The 18,925-nt window shown below is 38.2% G+C and overlaps 1 protein-coding gene and 1 pseudogene across 1 annotated transcript in view; one reads left to right on the top strand and one right to left on the bottom strand.

The window, feature by feature from the left end:
* The window catches only part of LOC129775821 (zinc finger protein sens), a 379,673-nt gene that overhangs the window by 284,652 nt on the left and 76,096 nt on the right, over positions 1 to 18,925 (bottom strand). The gene's annotated exons all lie outside the window — the stretch shown is intronic.
* LOC129780862 (U4 spliceosomal RNA) lies at positions 16,151 to 16,278 on the top strand (annotated as a pseudogene).

The raw sequence follows: 18,925 nt of genomic DNA, 5'->3' as shown, positions 1-18,925 counted from the left end.
ACTTAATAATTGTTAAAAATTACTACCGAAATTCGGAGTCGGTGGTTGCAACTTTTTAGAGCGCTTACTCCAATTTTCGGCCGTCAAATCGAATCGAGTTATTTCTCGAACGTCGGCGAATTGCATATTTTATAACATTGCTGAGTTATGTTTGTTCTTTGAACAAACGAGTTTTAAAAAAACACTTTATTATTCACTTTTCTTAAAGTCAAATACTTAAACCTCACTGCACCGATCTACACGCGAAAAAGAGAGTTGAGCCACATGGCGCTAACTCTTTTATAGCCTAAAAATGCTGATTATTAGTTTTAGCTATCAACTCGTTCATTGGCGCGAAACGTGGCGTGATGCGCCTGTTGCTTTTCCTGACGGCTTCCCCCTGGGATGAAAGTCGTCCTCGGCTTTCTGTTTTCTGGATTTATGCTTGCGGTACCATAGTGATCTTCGGGCGAGTTTGTCTGTTAGGTTCCGATGGTTCTTCCGGGTTCTGATGACTTTGAAGTTCCTCTAGATGCGACATTGATGATCTCGATGGGAGTCTATTCCAGATCCAAAATGATAGAGCTACGATGAAAATAATTGTTATTGTTGAACCGAATCCAAACGATGTCCACCCAAAGAGTTCGAGTTTCCATTGGATGTTATCTGTCCTTAGATTGATGTGTTTGATATGACCACGTTGTTCCAGATGTAACTTCTGTAAGTATTCTATAGGGAATTTGTTTGTAATCGTAGTAAAATTTACCGTCAATCCCGTTGTTGGAACGAATGATGCCAGTTGAACTTCTTTATTAATGTTGGAGTACATTTCGTCGTTGATAAAAAGTGTGCAGTTTGAAAACTGTACGAGGAAAGATCCCTTAAGTTTTCTATGATTCAATGAGCAGTTCGATGTTATTGATATTTCCGCGTCATTGATAATCACGTTTGAGTCATCGACTCGTTTGATAATACCATTGGTGTAGGTTCTTTCCATTGGGCATGTAGCTGATTCACCTCTCATCAATTGTTGAATGCATTTGGTTATTGGTTCAAGCTGCGTACTTGAGCATACATAGACGTTTCTACTCATTTCGCAGAGGGATTTTAGCGCAAAAGATGACGGACCTTGTAGATAATAGTTGGTTGAGATGGATATACGGGAGTTATTGAAGATAACTGGTTCGATGAAGTTGAGATCATATTCAGCATCCTTGATTCGTGGTACCTTCAGTATGTAGGCAATGGATTCCTTGGATGAAACCACGTATGCACTAGCGAAGTCCAAGGCTCCTGCTATAAAATTGTTTCCTTCCAGAAGATGATGAATTCTCGTGATTTCCTCTGCATTGATAATTCTGCTGCTTGGGATGTTGTGTTGAGCCAAAACTATTGCCTCCTCTAAATCTTCTAATTGTTGTGTGAGTTCATCTAAGCAAAAGAGCAAACCTACTGATCTGAAATCCTTATCGTTTTTCAATGCTGTATTATTCAGTATTATTGTTACGTTATTCACTTTTTCTGTTAATTTATTAATTCTGTCTTCGAATATGTGATTAATTTTGATTTGCTTTTCATTCGCATTTATCAGACTATTTGAAGTTGAGTTTATAATCCTTAAATCTTCTGCATCGGGGCTACCTGAAATGTACTTCCAAAGTGAACCTAGTTTTTCCCATCTTCTAACTCTAGTAGAGGGTTTTAATTTCAAAAATGTCTGTTCTAGTTTCGTTACTTTAGTTTGAATTAATACGCTTAGGAAATCAGCTGAATCTATATTTGTTTTTGCATGATATAAAAGTGTTTCAACAGAGTTTTGTAATTTAATGAGATCTACTCGGTGCAGTATCCTAAAATAATTGTTGCTTACATAAGCTTTTCCTAAATGTATGATTGCTACCGGGCTCTTGTCTAAATCGTGTACTAAAATTTTGCCATTCGTCGTTGTCCAAAGCCAGAGCCATAGTCTGTAATAGAAAAGTCTGTGTCTTAGTTATCTGTAAAGTTTTTCTTAATGTGTTTTTTATGTGTTTTAATTCCGGCCTGGTCGGTTACTGTTTTTTCTGTCTCATTTGTAATGTCTATTAGTCTGTATCTATGTCCTCTAGGTGTGGGCTTAGCTTTGCCTTTCACCAATAATCTTTGTTTGTTTAGTTGTTTGAATTCTTCTTTAGTTACTAAAGGTATTTTCGAATTTTGTTTGTGTGCCTGATTCGTTAATGAGTCCTTTGCGTTTTGTAATGTTTTTTGTTTTGATAGGTTGATTTCTATTGGATTGAGAGAACTACAAGTGCCGAAAATAACTTCTCTCGGTTTTAAATTTATTGACGAATGTTTGGTTTCGTTATAAATCGCTGTGATCATGGCAAGACCTTCGTATAAATTTAGATTCTCTACTTTTTTCTGATTGGCCATGTACATTTCTAGCAAAGTACTGTGGAATCGTTCCACGATACCATTACTGTCACTGCAGCTGGCAAAATGCAAGGAGATGCCATAATTTTCCAAAAATTCTTTGAATTTTGAATTTCGAAAGCTTGTGGCTTGATCACAAGTAATTAATTTGGGAATGCCAAACGTTTTGAAGTATTTTATTAGTGTTTCTTGAATTTCATCTGTTGTCTCATGCATGATCTTGTAAATCTGTGCAAATTTTGAGAATGAATCTACAACAGTAAGAAATTTTTCAGTCTCCTTTATAAAGACATCTATGAAAACATTTTCGAATGGTCCATTGTAGATTCGTCTAGAATGAGGTATAACGAATGGTCTTCGTTCATACTTAGCAAATTTACAAGATTCGCAGTTTTTGACGAACTCTTTCACTTTAGCCAACATGCGGGGAAAGAAGACTGACTTCTGTACTTCCTCGTATGTTAGTTTGTATCCACGATGATTGAAGCTGTGACATTTTCTTATAAATTCGTTCTGATCGGTACCTGAAATTAAATCTGGAAGTTTGATATTAGTTAAATGAACTTTAATATTTTTAAAATTTGTATCGATAATGTGTTGGCACATTCGGGCAATATTCAGGTCGGCAAAAATACCATTTAGTTTCGTCGGATCTAAGTGTCTTGTCAGAATGTCTTTTATGTCGTCTTCCGTATAGTCAGGTTTGTGAAATACATGACGAAAATGGTTTGGAAAAACCATACACGCAAGGTATGGACTCTTTGCAGCATCATCTGCTCTGTAAATAAGTAGTTGGTTCGCATATTTATTAATGATCTCTGGTCCATAGATCGGGTCATTATCGAAAAATTGATTAGATAGTTCTTCGTTTAGGTTCAATTCTGTGCGTGGAATCCTTGAAAGGCCATCAGCAACAACGTTTTGCTTGCCCTTCTTATAAATTATTTTAAAATCAAATTGTTCCAAGTAGAGCCTTTGTCTTGTAACTCTTCCCGTGGAATCTGTTAACTTTAATTCCTTTGTAAGAGGTTCGTGATCCGTATAAATCGTGAACTCTCTACCATAAAGGTACGGTCTAAAGGTTTTGGCAGCAAAATAAATGGCCAAAAGCTCTTTCGCCGTGGCTGAATACTTTTCTTCAGCTCTGCTCAATGTCCTGGATAGGTATGCAATAGGCCGTTCCTTTCCGTCATGTAATTGAGCTAGAACTGCCCCAATGGCAACATTTGATGCGTCCGTTGTAAGAATAAACGGATTATCGAAGTTAGGGTAAGCCAAAAGTGTTTCTGTTGTCATGATTGTTTTTAGCTCTTCAAATGCTCTCTCGTAATCATGATCAATATCGATGATTTTATTTTTACCTCTGAGTTTTGAAGTCATGGGTTTTGCAATATGGGCGAATTTAGGAATGAATCGTCTATAATAACTTATAGTTCCGAGGAACGATTTTAATTCTTTGGAGGTTTTTGGTAGAGGCCAAGACTTTATAGCCTCTATCTTATTAGGATTGGGTTTTACCCCGTCTATTGTGACGACATGTCCTAGGAAAGCTACTTCCTTTCGAAGGAAGTCGGATTTGTCACATTGAATTTTCAAGTTCGCATCCCTAAGGGTTTGGAGAATTTTTTTGATGTCCTCTAAATGACTTTGAAGATTAGTACTGTAAATGATGATGTCGTCCATATAGACGAAACATCGGATCCCTAAATGTTTTCTCAACACTGTATCCATAAGACGCTGAAAAGTCGCAGGCGCGTTTTTCAGTCCAAATGGCATACGAAGAAACTCGTACTTGCCATTATCAATATTGAAAGCGGTTTTCGGGATGTCTTTAGGGTCGACTTCAATCTGGTGGAAACCACTAGCTAAGTCGAGCACTGTAAAATACTGAGCTTTTCCTAGTCGGTCTAAGATTTCGCTCACCTCAGGAATCGGATATCGATCCGCCGGGGTTTTTTCATTCAATTTTCTATAATCGACAACAATGCGATATTTTCGTTTCCCAGAGTTGTCGAGTTTTTTCGGTACGACCCAGATGGGGGAGGTCCATTGTGAAGAGGATTCTCTAATTATACCGTTTTCCAACATTTTTGTAATTTGGGTTGAAACTTCCTTACGGAGGTGGTAAGGATATTTATATGTTTTTTGATGGATGGGTTTTTCATCCGTTGTATTAATAGAATGCTTTACCTCGTGTGTAAAGGTTAGCTTTTCATCATCCGCAAAGAATACGTCTTTGAATGATCTGAGTGTTTTGATCAAAGCATTTTTCTCTTCGTTATTCAGGTGTTCTGATGGGAAATTCAAACGAGGATTTACCTTCTGATGATTGATTTCTAGTTCGAAAGCGTCACTAGGGAATGGCTGAAGTGCCGTGTGGCCTTGTTCACCTTTCTTGGTTAGATGCACGAAAGCTTTATAATTATTTGCTTCATAAACGCCTGGTTTTAAAATTACGTTAGGATTCAAACTGATTTCCTTATCAATTAAAAATGAGCCGTTCGTTGTGGTGCAGATTTCGAATAGGTTTTCATCGGTGCCGTGGAAATTGATAGAAGTGGGGAAATATTTTGACACCGTGTATCTACGATTACTAAATGTAACAAATGCTCTGGAGGTGTCGATTACCGCACCCATGGCAGCTAAATTTTCATAGCCTATAAGGCCGTCAAAGAAATCATGAAATCTGAAGACATAGTACGGAAGTTTTTCATCGGATACTTCCGGGAGCAAATTTGTGTTTACCACGCGATCTATAAGAAACTTTCCGTTCTTGTTATTTATAACGGCTGGTCGTTTAATTTTTGTCGATATATTAACGTGCTCAGGGTTGATGTATGATTTATTAGCGCCAGTATCCACTAGGAAATTTAAATATCCCTTCGTGGTGGACAGGCGCAGGTATGGAATAAAGTTCATGTTGGCATGTTTGCTACACGAACGGTTTGAAAATTTATTTCGTCTCCTGTTTCGCTTGCAGTGTCATCGTCATCGTCATTGTCTTTGTCGTTGTCGGTGTCGTCGTTCACTTCGTTATTGTGAACTTCGGCTTTGTTCTTATGAAATGGTTTTGCCGCGGGTTTGAAGCGAGGGGGATTGGATTTCGCTTCGCCGTTGCTGTTCGGTTTGTCTTTGTAGTTGTCTTTTTGTCGTGGGAATTTACTGTATGATGGGCGATTTCGCACCTCAGCGTTTTGGTTGATGCATACCGATTGGTATGCATCTTCTAATGTGGTAGGTTTGGATTGTCTTATTATGGATGCGAGTGGCTCGCCTATGTTGTCTAAATATTTGGTAACTATTAGTATTTCAATCAGATCATTTGTTTGCAGTGGATTAAGCGATAGGTTCATCTTGATTTTTGTGGATAATTCTTTTACATCCGTATAAAATTTATGGTTATTTCTATCACCTCGTTTCATGTGAAATAGGTGAGACAAGTTTGTGGCTAGATCTTTCTGATCGCCATAAATTTCCGACAGAACCCGTTTTATGCCAGGTATGGTATTAGGATTTCCGTTTGCGCATAGAACGGTGCGCGCATCACCTTTTATTTTATTTTTAATAGCCCTCATATAGTGGCTGGGTATCGTGTCGGGAGCGTTGTTGTCTCCCTTCACTAAGTACATTTGGTATATTTCTTCTAGCTCTTCAAGCCAGGCAGGTAATTCCTTTTTGATGCCTGTGAATTCAGACATGTTTCGAATCGGGTCAGGCAGTCTATAATTGTCAAACTGTCTTCCACTGCTAAGCAGCATTTCTTGGAGCTCAGCCACAGTAGCTTGGAGCTGCTCAATTTCACTTGATCGGTTGCTAGGCATTTTCTTGCTTTTGCAATTTTTCCACAGTAAAAGGATAAAAATGACTTACGTTATTATTTTCCACATGTGTTCACAAGATCGAAGCGGGCCTTAGCTGTCGTTCCTCGATGAAGCGTCGTTCCTGGTGATTAATCCCCTGTTGGATGACGTGGCTTTTCTCGGTTCCTGTCGCTGGGTCTCTTTTAGTTCACTTCGATACTTATCCGCACCGCGCTGCGCCAGTTATGTTTGTTCTTTGAACAAACGAGTTTTAAAAAAACACTTTATTATTCACTTTTCTTAAAGTCAAATACTTAAACCTCACTGCACCGATCTACACGCGAAAAAGAGAGTTGAGCCACATGGCGCTAACTCTTTTATAGCCTAAAAATGCTGATTATTAGTTTTAGCTATCAACTCGTTCATTGGCGCGAAACGTGGCGTGATGCGCCTGTTGCTTTTCCTGACGCTGGAATGTTTCCAAAAGCAAAACATCAGGAATGCAACAAGCAAAACAAACAGCTCGAAAAAATATGCAGGAAGCTTTCATCCGACTGTAGCTATAACAGTTAAATAGAGCTCACGAGCAAAATTCTGTTCAACTTGAATTACATAATAGAGCCCAATATTAAATTTTAAAAATTTCTCATTGACTAGTCACTCTATTCATGACTATATCTCTTGAAATATTACATTACTTGAGGGGCTCAGAATGCAAGGGGTGTAAGTGACTTGATAGAATTGTCTTCATCAACATTTTATTTAGGTTATAACTCAACTGCAAAAACGTTCCAATTTAAGTTTGCTATAGAATCCGATAGATGAGGTTCTGACCTATTATCCACATTGTCAAATACAGCTGGGAATGTATTTGCAGCTAAGGTATGACCAAAAGAGAGAGTCGATGCAGAGAAATTGATCAAATCACTCACACCCCTTTCATTCTAAGCCCCTCACTTATCATAGTTTTACAATTAAGGTAACAATACTTCATTAAAACTGGCGTTCGCAGTTTTCTACAAAAAAAAATAGTTTATAATAATTATAAGGTTTCGAAAATGAATAAAAACAAAATTGTGTTTGTTTACGGATGTTTCCGGCATTTTCAATTGGTCATTTTACAAATTATATGCCTGGGAAAAACATTGTTTAAATTGTTCCTAGTGACAATTTTTTGCTTTATTACAAGTTATGATCGAACAACTGGGTGTGTTAATATTAAATAACTGACAATCGGAATGAAAATATTAAAACGGAAACATTATTGAAGAAGTATCTACTCTTTCAACTGATATGTTTTATTGAGGTAAGCATAAACACCCTATAAAACGATCATGGAAGAATGTGGAAGAATATTTAATCCATTGCTTTTGGAGGTGACACTATCCTAGACCAGCTGGCAGGCACCTAGGAGTACCTACGCGGGCGACCGGTAGACCGCGGACTACCGTTTGGCCATCCCTGGTATATAGCATATATCGCATTAACGTTTTTGCGTAATATGGATTAGAAATCCTTTAATAATGAAATCCGTTTAATGATGTTTCTTCCGTTGTATCCCTGTACCATATACCTCTCCTATCCGATCACCGCGCTAGAAGAACGTAATCAATAAAAACCCTTAACTCGGAAACCCACACACTGTATTCTCCAGATCTGGCTCCATCAACTTATTATTCTTTTGTTAGGATGTGAATTGCACTTTGGATGTGACATGCACTTAGACTCCCAACAGCACTCTGCCGAATATAAATATATCGAATGGATTTAAAAGTTTGATTGCGAAGAATTTGCCTGAGAGATGGACGAAATGTGTAGAATCAAACGGAGATAACTTCGAATACAAATGTCTCGAGGCTCTCCTGAAACATATGTGTTTTCTTCATCGCGAAAAAAAACGGACAATTTCAAGTTGCAGGCCTGATAATCTGTTAGCTGACGTCCTTAGAAAAAGAGTGGAGTTGTTTCCGAATTTCCAAACCGATTTACAATACTATGAAGCATTTAATCCGGTTCGTCTTATCAGTACACCTACTCGTGCATCAAACGTACTTCATGTTGTACTTCATGATCTCCGTTTTCACAACGTTGTGACCTCGAAACTGATAGCATTATTTCTTGTTTTGAACAGCAAGTGTGTGGTCCAGCTTTCCTGATTGTCATTCTCGTCGAGTCGAGTGGGAGCGCAGTCCGTAGTCCTTTGAAATCCCGAAAACACGACAGCGAACAAAACGGCCCCAATTGGAGTGGACTGATTTTTGCGCCGGACCTTACTACTGCTGCGGCCCAATATCGAAACAAGGGCGCTGACTAATGGGCTGTCACCGGTCCCACCAGATAGCCGTAATGAATTATGACAGGCGAGGCCTGTGTGGGGCTGCAATTGCGGTCGGACTTTGTTTGACATTTTGCAGCACGTATAGTGCAACTAAGCGGGAACGGCGGGGATAAACAAATGAGTTGAACCCTTTTCACCTGATCATTTGTTACCGGCAACTTTAACGACAAATAATACCGCGCAAAATGGACACCGAGGGTGGGAAATGTAAACAGTGAAACATTTCAATGGCTTCGCCGTTGTTAAGATTCGACGCTGAACTCGTTGATCTTTAGTAAATATGATCGCAATTTCACGTTTTTTTTCGCTCGTTGTTGCGTCGGTTGAAATGGGAAGAAAAAACGCTTTGTTAGACTTCACCTATCATAATGAAGCCGCGGGACGACGATAGTTTTCGAGAGACGGACCGAAGAATAGCCAAGTCATCCGGCCGAAACACGAACCCAGCTGGGTTCGGAGTGCGCCAAGGTAGACAGCGCAGATTTGACGACCTCCGGAGCGTATAATGACCACAATCAGCCGAATAATAACATCCATTATGCGACCGGGACGCTGACAGCGAAGGGGAAGGCACTATCATCAGTGTGGATCGGCTGAGACCCCAGCGGTGCGGCCACAGCCTGGACACTGCCGCCGAGAGCCAACCGCCAAGAAGTCGTTTAATTTGGCAATCACGCGTCCGCTTCATGACGCTCGTCGGTCGCCGGGGTCCTCACATAGGGAGTCCCGCCAAAAAAAAGTGTGCCGGACGAGATTTAATTGACTATAATTCACATTCGTGAGATCTCACCTCCGCGGCTGCCCGGGTTGGATTAGGATCGAATCGATCAAATATGGACGAGGTTAATAGAGGTTAATCGAACGGATTGCTCCCAGCTGCGGCTTCGGGCGGGCGGACGATAGTTGTGGAAATTTCTTTGTTTTCACCCCGTCGAGCACTCGGCAGCCGCCATGCCGATAGGCTTAGTTGATGGCCTGTTTTCGCGGCCTTTCTTGTTTTCATAGCTTGTTTTTTGGTGTCTACTGTCAAGACAGGGGGGAGGGAAGAGAGGATAAAAACGATACCTAAAACACACATTCATCACAGATTCCACTGAAAGTAGCTCTCGTTTGACGGAGCTTAGATTGATGTCAAATCACTCAAAGTGGGAATTTTTTGAAGTGCGTCTTGTCGCTTTGAGTGTCGGCTCCTAAAGTTGTGGTCAGTGTGACAAGCTTTGGCTTGACTGATGGCAGGAAATCTAGCGAACATGGGGATAGAGAAAAAAAAGGTACACCGGGGCAAGTAGAAACGATTTTTTCGAAGTTTACATTGAAAGTTATCTTAAATAATCACTAAATCACCAAATTGAAATCTGTTTGCAGCATATACAAGGTATAACAGATGAGGTATTGAAGATGACAGCATTGGATGTTTCGAAAAACATTAATTTTGAAAATTTTAGCTTCCATATGCATTGTTTCAACTTGTTCGTACAGCGGGTTATGCTGAAATGCGGAACTATCATGAGTTTGATGCGTGATTTTGCTTGTCAAACTATCTACAACTGATTTATGAAACACTAAATTGAAGGAATTACTTATAAACATTTGGAAAAAAGTGTTTTGGTACACGTGAAATTTGAGGGAGCAGTCTGATACATGCAAAACGGATACTATATACTAGGAATTGATCTACGAAACATTAACATCAAGAATACTAATAGGAGTACCGATAAGTTTCTTGGTTTTTTTTTCCAAAAATTAATGCTTTATTCCGCAAAAATGATTACAAATTTAATATTCAAAGTATTGCCCATCGCTTTTTCCCATCTTTCTGGCAATTCACGGATCCCTTTGCGGAAATAATAGGCCGGTTTGTCGGCTAACCACGAATCGATCCAATTTTGACTTCATCAAAATTGGAGAAGTGCTGGTCAACCAGGCCATGTTGCATCGATCGAAAAAGGTAGTAATCGAACGGAGCAATGACTGGAGAATACGGCGGGTAGGATAGAACCTCCCATTTAAGCGTTTCCAAGTATGTTTTTACCGGTTTCGCGACATGCGACCGAGCATTGTCGTGCTGCAAAATAACTTTATCGTGTCTTTGCTCGTATTGTGGCCGTTTTTCCTTCAGTGCATGGCTCAATCGTATCAATTGTCGTCGGTAGAGGTCCCCGTAATGGTGTCATTCGGTTTAAGCAGCTCATAACACACCACACCCAGCTGGTCCCACCAAATAGACAGCATAACCTTCTGGTCGTGAATATTTCGCGCGGCCGTCGATGTTGATGCATGGCCGAGGTATCCATACGTTGTCTAACGTTTAGGATTGTCGTAATGGACCCACTTTTCATCGCCAGTGACGATACGATGCAAAAAAACCCTTTCTTTTATGCCGTTGGAGAAGTTGTTCGCACGTGAAAAAACCGCGTTCGACGTCTCGTGGCTTCAGTTCATACGGCACCTAATGTCCTTTCTTTCGGATTATTCCCAATGTTTTTAAACGATCGGATATGGTTTGCTGAGCTACTCAAAGTGTATCTGCAAGTTCTTGTTGCGTTTGTGACGGATCTTGATCGAGTGAAGCCTTCAATTCTTCATCTTTAAACTTTTTTGGTGGTCCGGAACTTCGTTTTCGTCTTCCAAGTCAAAATTACCTCTTTTAAGCCGTGCAAACCACGTCTGACACGTTCGCTCAGTTGGAACGTGGTCACCACAAACTTCCACTAAAATGCGATGACTTTCCGCAGATGTTTTCTTCATATTGAAGTAATGAAGTAACACTCTCCGCAAAAACACTCTCGTTGGTATAGGCTGACCAAACGTACCGTTTTTATCGGACAGTACCGTATTTTCGACCATTTTTTATTGTCCCGTATTTTTATCAATTTGTACCGTACTTTGAGTAAAAAGAAAAAAAACTATTTGTGATACTGTCATGTTGTACTACTATTAGTGATATTTTAAACATTTATTGACCTTGTTGAAAGAGATGATGTGTCTCCGCCACTAAAGTTGCTATTAATTTTAATGATTTTATTATATTTCTTCAACGTAGGAAGTAAGCAGTATTTTTGACTTGTGAAGTGTTCTAAAAAATATAGAGGCTTATGTTCAAGGCAAGACCGCATTGACTGAATTATTTTGCTTGTTTACCACTTCGGCTGGAGGACCGGTGCCATGCCGCTCTGTTTGTCCCATATGCAATCACCATAATAGTTTAGTTTAGAAGGTCCGTGATTGCGAAACAATGAGACTTCAGTCAACATTTTAACATTTTCGCTCAGAATCGGTCCCCTATGCCTGAAGCAATACGAACTTGGTTGACCCGTGTGACTGCCATAGGAAGCTCAATTTTAAGGGATAAAATTGTAAGGTATAGGAGGGGAAAAACTATTGAAAACGTAAGAGTGAGAGTTTCAATTGAGCAGTCCCTAAAAATCACATTAGCCTAGGAATTAAATGTACGTAACCATATCTGTCGTAAAAGGATTTGTGCTATAAAAGGGGTGGGGCTAATTTGCATTATCTCCTCTCTCTCTCTACAGTGCCCGTACGAACGAGCGCTGCATTTGAATTTCGATCGAGCGATTTACGCACGCCTTATTCGCAGCAGTATATAAAAATTATACTTCACGATTCTACTCGTTACTCTGATAGAAAACACAAGTGGGTAAGCACAGAAATGCGCAGAACAAATGTAGTGGAAAATGGGCATGCTTCCAATTTTTGATAATTTGTACAATTTATGGACTGAGAATGTGTAATGTTTAAAATATCAAACAATTCTCAGAGAATTTCATTCGGTATGCAAATCATCAACTTCCGTTGGCAGCAGAAGTAGTTGTCAACGTTAAAACTATTTCATAAAATCGTGGCATGTTTGCTGTTTTGGCATCCTTACTGAAGGACGTTGTTTCGACGTAGGACTAGTTGATTCAGGGGAAATACAGAAGGCTAAATTTATTAGAACTATGTAAAACCTTTATGATACTGCGCTGGAGTACATTGAAAATGGAAGAATAGTCTAGGAGAAACATAACGGTATTATAGTAAAGTCTATTCTTGAAATGCCAGAGATTCAAAGTGGCATTGGTAAAAAAAAGGGGGGGGGGTATATCTAAGATATAACCACAAGGTTGACGTGGGACTACCTTAGCTCAGCAATCATATGTTTGTATTGATTAAATTTTTGATTGAATGAAACAATTTCCGAATTCAATTGAACCTAATATATTTGCTTTGTGAGTAAAAAAATTGTATGATGCCATGTAAGGTCAATTCATGCATTGTGATAGATTGTGTTCTTCATTACAAGTAAATTTAGGACTGTCACCCGTTTACGTTTGGTATGATGGCATCTTGGTTTTGAAGTCTTTGTTAGGCAAACACATTTCAGTCGGAACAAAAATGCCCCCGATTTTCATGAATTTACACTGCCAATTTCCCCACGCTCCATGGATTTGAAGTCTGTGTTAGGGAAATACATTTCAGTCGGAACAAAAATACCCCCAACTTTCATATATTTGCAATGTAATGAGTTCTTTTCGACATATTGTTATTTGTAATGTTATTGTTATACAGTAAGCTGCATCTTATTCGACATCTAGCTACTAAATGGACAGACCAGTTATGCGAACCGTTTAATAGGACATTTTTGTAAACATCGAGTTCGGGGCCCAAATTATGCTCCCACATTGAAAGTCGCCACGAGACGTCGATACTGTACCATTGTCATCGCGATTATCCAAATACAGGGCAAAATCGCCTCCAATGCGACACTGAGATGTGTCTCGGCATGTCGTATTAAATGTAGCTTACTGTAGAACAATATTCATTCATTGTCATATTTCTAATTCATTACATACTTATTACATTTATTTATTATTGTTTTGAAAAATATGTTATTTTACTATAGCATCTTTCGTCATGTTATGCATGTTTCGTGTTGAATGTTTCCAATTTCGTTCGAGATTCATGAACATGTCTGGATGCGGATTTCTGTTTCTGTGTGTCTTTTGGTTCTCAATTCATATTCCAATTTCTAGATTTTTTTTTTAACGCAATCATAAACGTGACAACGATCGGAAGACCGAAGAGGACTTTTGACACTTTATACTTAGTCTCGCATTGATAAATGAAACACTTAATAGTAATAGTAATAATTTCAGCTTGTTTCAAGAAGAAATGTAACCTTTCAGCGTTAAGGTGAAGTTAAAGTGTCTATTACATATACAGTGGGGTAAAAATCGTGATTTTTGAAGATTTTGCTTGAATTTTCACCAGTAATTGTTCATATCGATATTGCAGCCAAATTAAGAAAGATAGAAGTTGGGCGTCAACGAACAAATTGTAGATCGGTTAAAGAACTTCAATTTAATTCATAGAAACAATCTAGTTCAGTATAAATTTTTAGGATAAAATTAATAATAACACATTAAAAATTATTAACTTTTAAGTTTGTCACTTCCAAAATGTTATTTAAATCCACTAATTTAATTGTTCCACTACTATATCCTGTACTAAATTTTCTCGTATTTCAAATAAAAGCATCAGAATCGTCTTCCGTAGCGTACTTTTTTATGTAGAACCAGTTTGAGGCAACAGAGTCAGAAACAAAAAAAAAGTTCTATAACTCTGTCATTGTTGAAATTCGAACACATGCGTAGGAGGATTTTTTTCATCAAATATAATCGTCTATCACCTTCTGAGAAAATCTGGATAAATTTATTTTTTTTTCATGTGAGAAAGGTGTTTTCTGACTGCATCAAAAATCAAATTCCTCTTCAAACAAATAAAAAAAAATATTTTTTTTTGACTTTTTTTGAAAAATTACGACATAAACGCTATGAAAACTGTCAAACAGAAGTTTGATCTGGAATGTGACAAATTTTATGAAAGAAATCCCGAAAATCGTAATCTTTTTCGCAAAGTCTCTTCAGCATCTGTTTGTTTTTCTCTGTAGAGACCAAAGAACGTTTAATTAGTTGATTTTATTCTCGGTTTTATTTTTTTGTTTTTTTGGGTTTACGTGTCCCGTTTTTATTCCTGAACTACTTGGTCAGCCAACGTTGGTACGAAATTCAACATATTCGAAGTGGCAAAATGTTGTTTACGATTCAACCTTTTGACATATACTGAAAAAAAAGCCCAACGACAGTAGCTTTCCAACGAATGTCTGGAAATTCGATACACTGCAATAATAATAAAGTTACGCCATCTGTTGTAAAACTGAAGAAACATACCGGTACACCCAATGTCCTGGAAAAAAGGTAATGAAGATGGTCGAGTTTCGAGCGACATAGCATGCGCTGCCATAAATATTTAGCAAATAGTGACGTCAGTCGTTGTGTTTATCTTTGATTGCCCACCGCATCCATGTAAAAATGTTATTTTCGAGAAGTAATTTATCAATTAAAAACGTACATTTTTGTTGAGCTCCCGCTCAATATGAGGCTAATGTGATAGCGTGGAGTGAATATTCGTGAAATCACGTCGAAAAAGACGGATAAAAGTGATATTTCCATGTGCCATTTTCACTCCACCACGTTCATAGAAACAAACGAAGTTTTATCAATTTACCGTTATGAAGCTGATGTTTCGAAGGCTCTCAGTGTCGGTGTGCATGTTGTGAGTTAATAATCGCCAATTAATCAAAATTTCACCGGAAATGTTACTGCTTTCGAGAACTAAGCATACGACTGTTCTCTGGACCTTTTTACCACATGAATAATGGAAATAAGCCACGATATAATTGCCATCTGTTAAAAAAACAACCAGTTGAATGATTTCATGATAATTTTGGCTCAAACTATCATGCAACCGTGAGTACTTTGAACATTGTTTTGTATCTTCCATATACATTCCATATTGAATGCAAATAATTACGACACGATATTTTGCTTGCCAATGCAGATATACTTCGCCTACTGCTCCACCTCTATATGTACCTCATTGCGGTACACCTAATATTTTGGACGCTTTCATGTGTAGAGCCACTTGAAACGGCCACTAATAAGGTTTATGGTACCATTCAAATATTCAAATATTACGTAACACACTCAAAAGGGAGGAGGGAATGGCTTATGGAAACTTGTTTAGAAATAAATCCAACTAAATTTAAACATGTTTATACAAATGCTCATTTGTTACATGTTATGTAGGGTATAGAGAGTAGTAAAATAGTAGAAAAAATTACGTAATATTTGAACAACCCCTAGTTTCAAAATTAACAAAAAAAACTTGTACCCATAAATAATGTAGAAAATATTGTGGAACGATTTTTTTTAATTTATCATCATTCATTCATACAGCAATCACCGACAAATAACGTCCGGCATCTGCAGCAAAGTTTAAAAAAAATAGTTCATTTTCACCGCAGGGTTGAAAAAAATGGGGTGAGTTTAAATTAGTGATGAAACGAACAGTGGTGTGGCCGCATACACTGGATATCCGGCCAGCTTCGAGGCCGGATAGTCGGATGTTCGGCCCTTTATTTGTAAATACAAAATTGAGAGAAACTGCATGTGACAAGATGCAAATGAAGTGTTAAATGTAAGAAAGGAATAAACACATAATAAATCAAAGTTGTGAACGAATATTAAATTTTTCGTTTAGTATAATTATCCAATTTAGCTTTGCGCAGTGACTATATCGTAATCAATGAAGTTATACCGAGGTGCGATTATTGCTAATTAAAAAACAAAATGATTATTTAATAGGGTATCATGTTTTCTACAAGGAATTTAGAACAGTTTTATTCTGATAATGGTTTTATATTATTATAAATAGATTTTTGTGAGTCTATTGAAATGATCGGAATCCGGGCCTAGGAAGAGCAAGAGTTACATGCAATCAGCAATCAATTATTTTCATTGAGATTGAGAACAAACTTAGAACTGTCTTCAGGGTAGTAGTCTGAGTGGGGGTACACTTACTTCACTACAAATCGAAATTATTATGATCGGGGACAAATTTACTAATTTGAAGACTCAACAACTGTTAGGCCTGGCGGAGAAGTGCGTTGGGCTTTCATATATTCAAGGTAATTCCACATGTTCCTGCATCAAAAAAGTATTTGGATAAAAAACGAGACTGCACAAAGAACACTGAACTTCGCGTGAGAACATCTTTAAACGCAGAAGAGGTCGTTTTAACTACTTGGAAGAAGATCAAATTCATCTGACTGCAAACTTTTCAGACCCGAGGTTCAGGTCAGACCATTTAGGTGTTCTCGAAACGTGAATAGACAGACAAAAAATCATTAAAATCAAAATAATCTTACAAAAATATCTTGAGACGAATCTTCTGAGAATACCAGCTCGTTATCATCTCCAACGAAACGTTAAACGAAACGAAAGCGATGGAGCTGAATAAAACTTTGATGATATGAGTTGATGATTATTCTATTTCAATAACATTTTGACATGTCAGTAACCACACCTTATTTTTAGTCACGTGTGAATGATGTTTATATGATATTGTGTTATAATTTATCTAATGTTAATAAGAAATTTTTTTTTTTTCAAATATCCGGTGTCCAGCCGGATAGTAGGTCACTATCCGGTATCCGGCCGGATAGCAAATATTGGCCGGATAGGCCGGATACCGGATTGTTACCGAATATCTGTTTCATCCCTAGTTTAAATGCTCTGAGCTATACGGAAGAAGATTTTCAGTTTAGGTTTCAAAACCACTACACTTGGTTATCCCTATTTGATAACCTGACGTGCAATTCTGGCGATATTTTTGAAAAAATCAGAGTTTTCGGACCGATTGAGTCAGCGCACAAAAATGTTTGTTTTGATTTCAGGAAACAAGGAAAAGTAAACAAAGGCGCGGATTGCGTTAAAGCATTCCAATATTCTGGTAATGGCTGTCATAATGTGGGATGAAAAATAATGTTTACCGATATAGTGGTTCTCAGATTTTCGTGAAAAGTGGTAGTTTTGTTCTTTATCGCAAAACATTTGCAGCTTTGAAAAATCATAACTCAAAAACGAAAAAAACGCCTTTCTGGTTTGGACATATGTTATGTGAAAAATCCTCAGCTTTTCAGAAAAATATTAAAAAACTATAGCGCCCTTGGTCCTGAGACTAGGAAAACAATAAAAAACGAATACAATCAATAATAACGAGAACAGAATTAGAATTTTCAGCAGGTGTAGTATTTTTTTTAAAAAAAAAAAGACCAGGTGATTGGCTTTAATTTGATGTGTCGATCATCTGAATCGGTTTAGTAGTTCAAAAGTTATGAAAGTATGAAAAAGTCATTCTTGGAAAAAAGAGGAAAATGTTGATTTTTCGGACAAATAAAAATGGTCACCCTCATTAATAATTATTAATTCGTTTATTTTTACAGGCTCATTTATATAAGTTTTAAGGAGCCGAATTCTTAACTATATTTTTATTACTATATCTAAACAATTCCTAATTCTATGGTTAGTAAGGTGGAAAACCGATTACTCGCGGTTGACTCGAGTTCAGAAGGGTGAATGGTCACCCTAATGAATAACTAAAAAAAATACGGATCTAATGTTTTGCGAGGAAGAACAAAACTACCACTTTTCACGAAAATCTGAGACCAACTATATCGGTTTAGCATGGAATGGCGGTATATATATTTTCATCACATCAATCCACCATTCCTAGTAAAAGTTGTGATTTCCGTTTTAACTTACCCCGAATTTCAACTTGCCCCGGTGTACCTTATTCACACATCAGTCGAATGCCGTTACTTGGAACGCCGTGAGATCAGAAGAAAACAAAATTCTGCCCCTTTTCTATGGTTTAACAATCGCTATCGACTGAAATACCATATTTGACCTTTGAAAAATGCACATTCGGGACTAGGGCTTCGTGCCATGTGAAATCGCTTCCAGCATCGAATGCGAGAGATCGAGATCGAGAGTGGAAGAAAAACCTGTGCAGTGCAATTTCTAATTACCCTCGCTGTCAAAGCATGACGACAATCGCAATGCCGGTAATTACCATCTCCCCCACAAAACCGCTGCTCTCTCGTAGGCGATCATTTGCTGTGTGTGTTTGTGTGTGTTCAGGCCGGCTCTGGCGATGCACACAAACGCCGGTCTGAATAATAGACACGTTTTACCGTTATTTCATCGTCCTTGAAACGTTCCACACTCTCACTGTCATTCTGAAAGCCGCTCGGCTGCATCCAGCATCCCAAAGCGCTGCTCGGCAGCGGATGAAAAGCAGACCGAAGCTTTGAGTGTGTGAAGTCATTCCGCTGCCGGTAATTACCGCAGGCTCCGGTTGCGGACCGAGGGCGCTACGCGACGCGTGATGGAGCATTTCGCACGAAACCTGTTTGATAATTTTTCCGTAGAAAAATTTGACTCAATCGCCAACGGAACATAAACAAATATAAAATGGAACGGATCTCTTA

The sequence above is a fragment of the Toxorhynchites rutilus genome, chromosome 3, assembly GCF_029784135.1.
Source record: "Toxorhynchites rutilus septentrionalis strain SRP chromosome 3, ASM2978413v1, whole genome shotgun sequence".
Lineage (NCBI taxonomy): Eukaryota > Metazoa > Arthropoda > Insecta > Diptera > Culicidae > Toxorhynchites > Toxorhynchites rutilus.
Note: the sequence above shows the minus strand (reverse complement) of the source record. Positions and strands in the feature narration are given on the sequence as shown.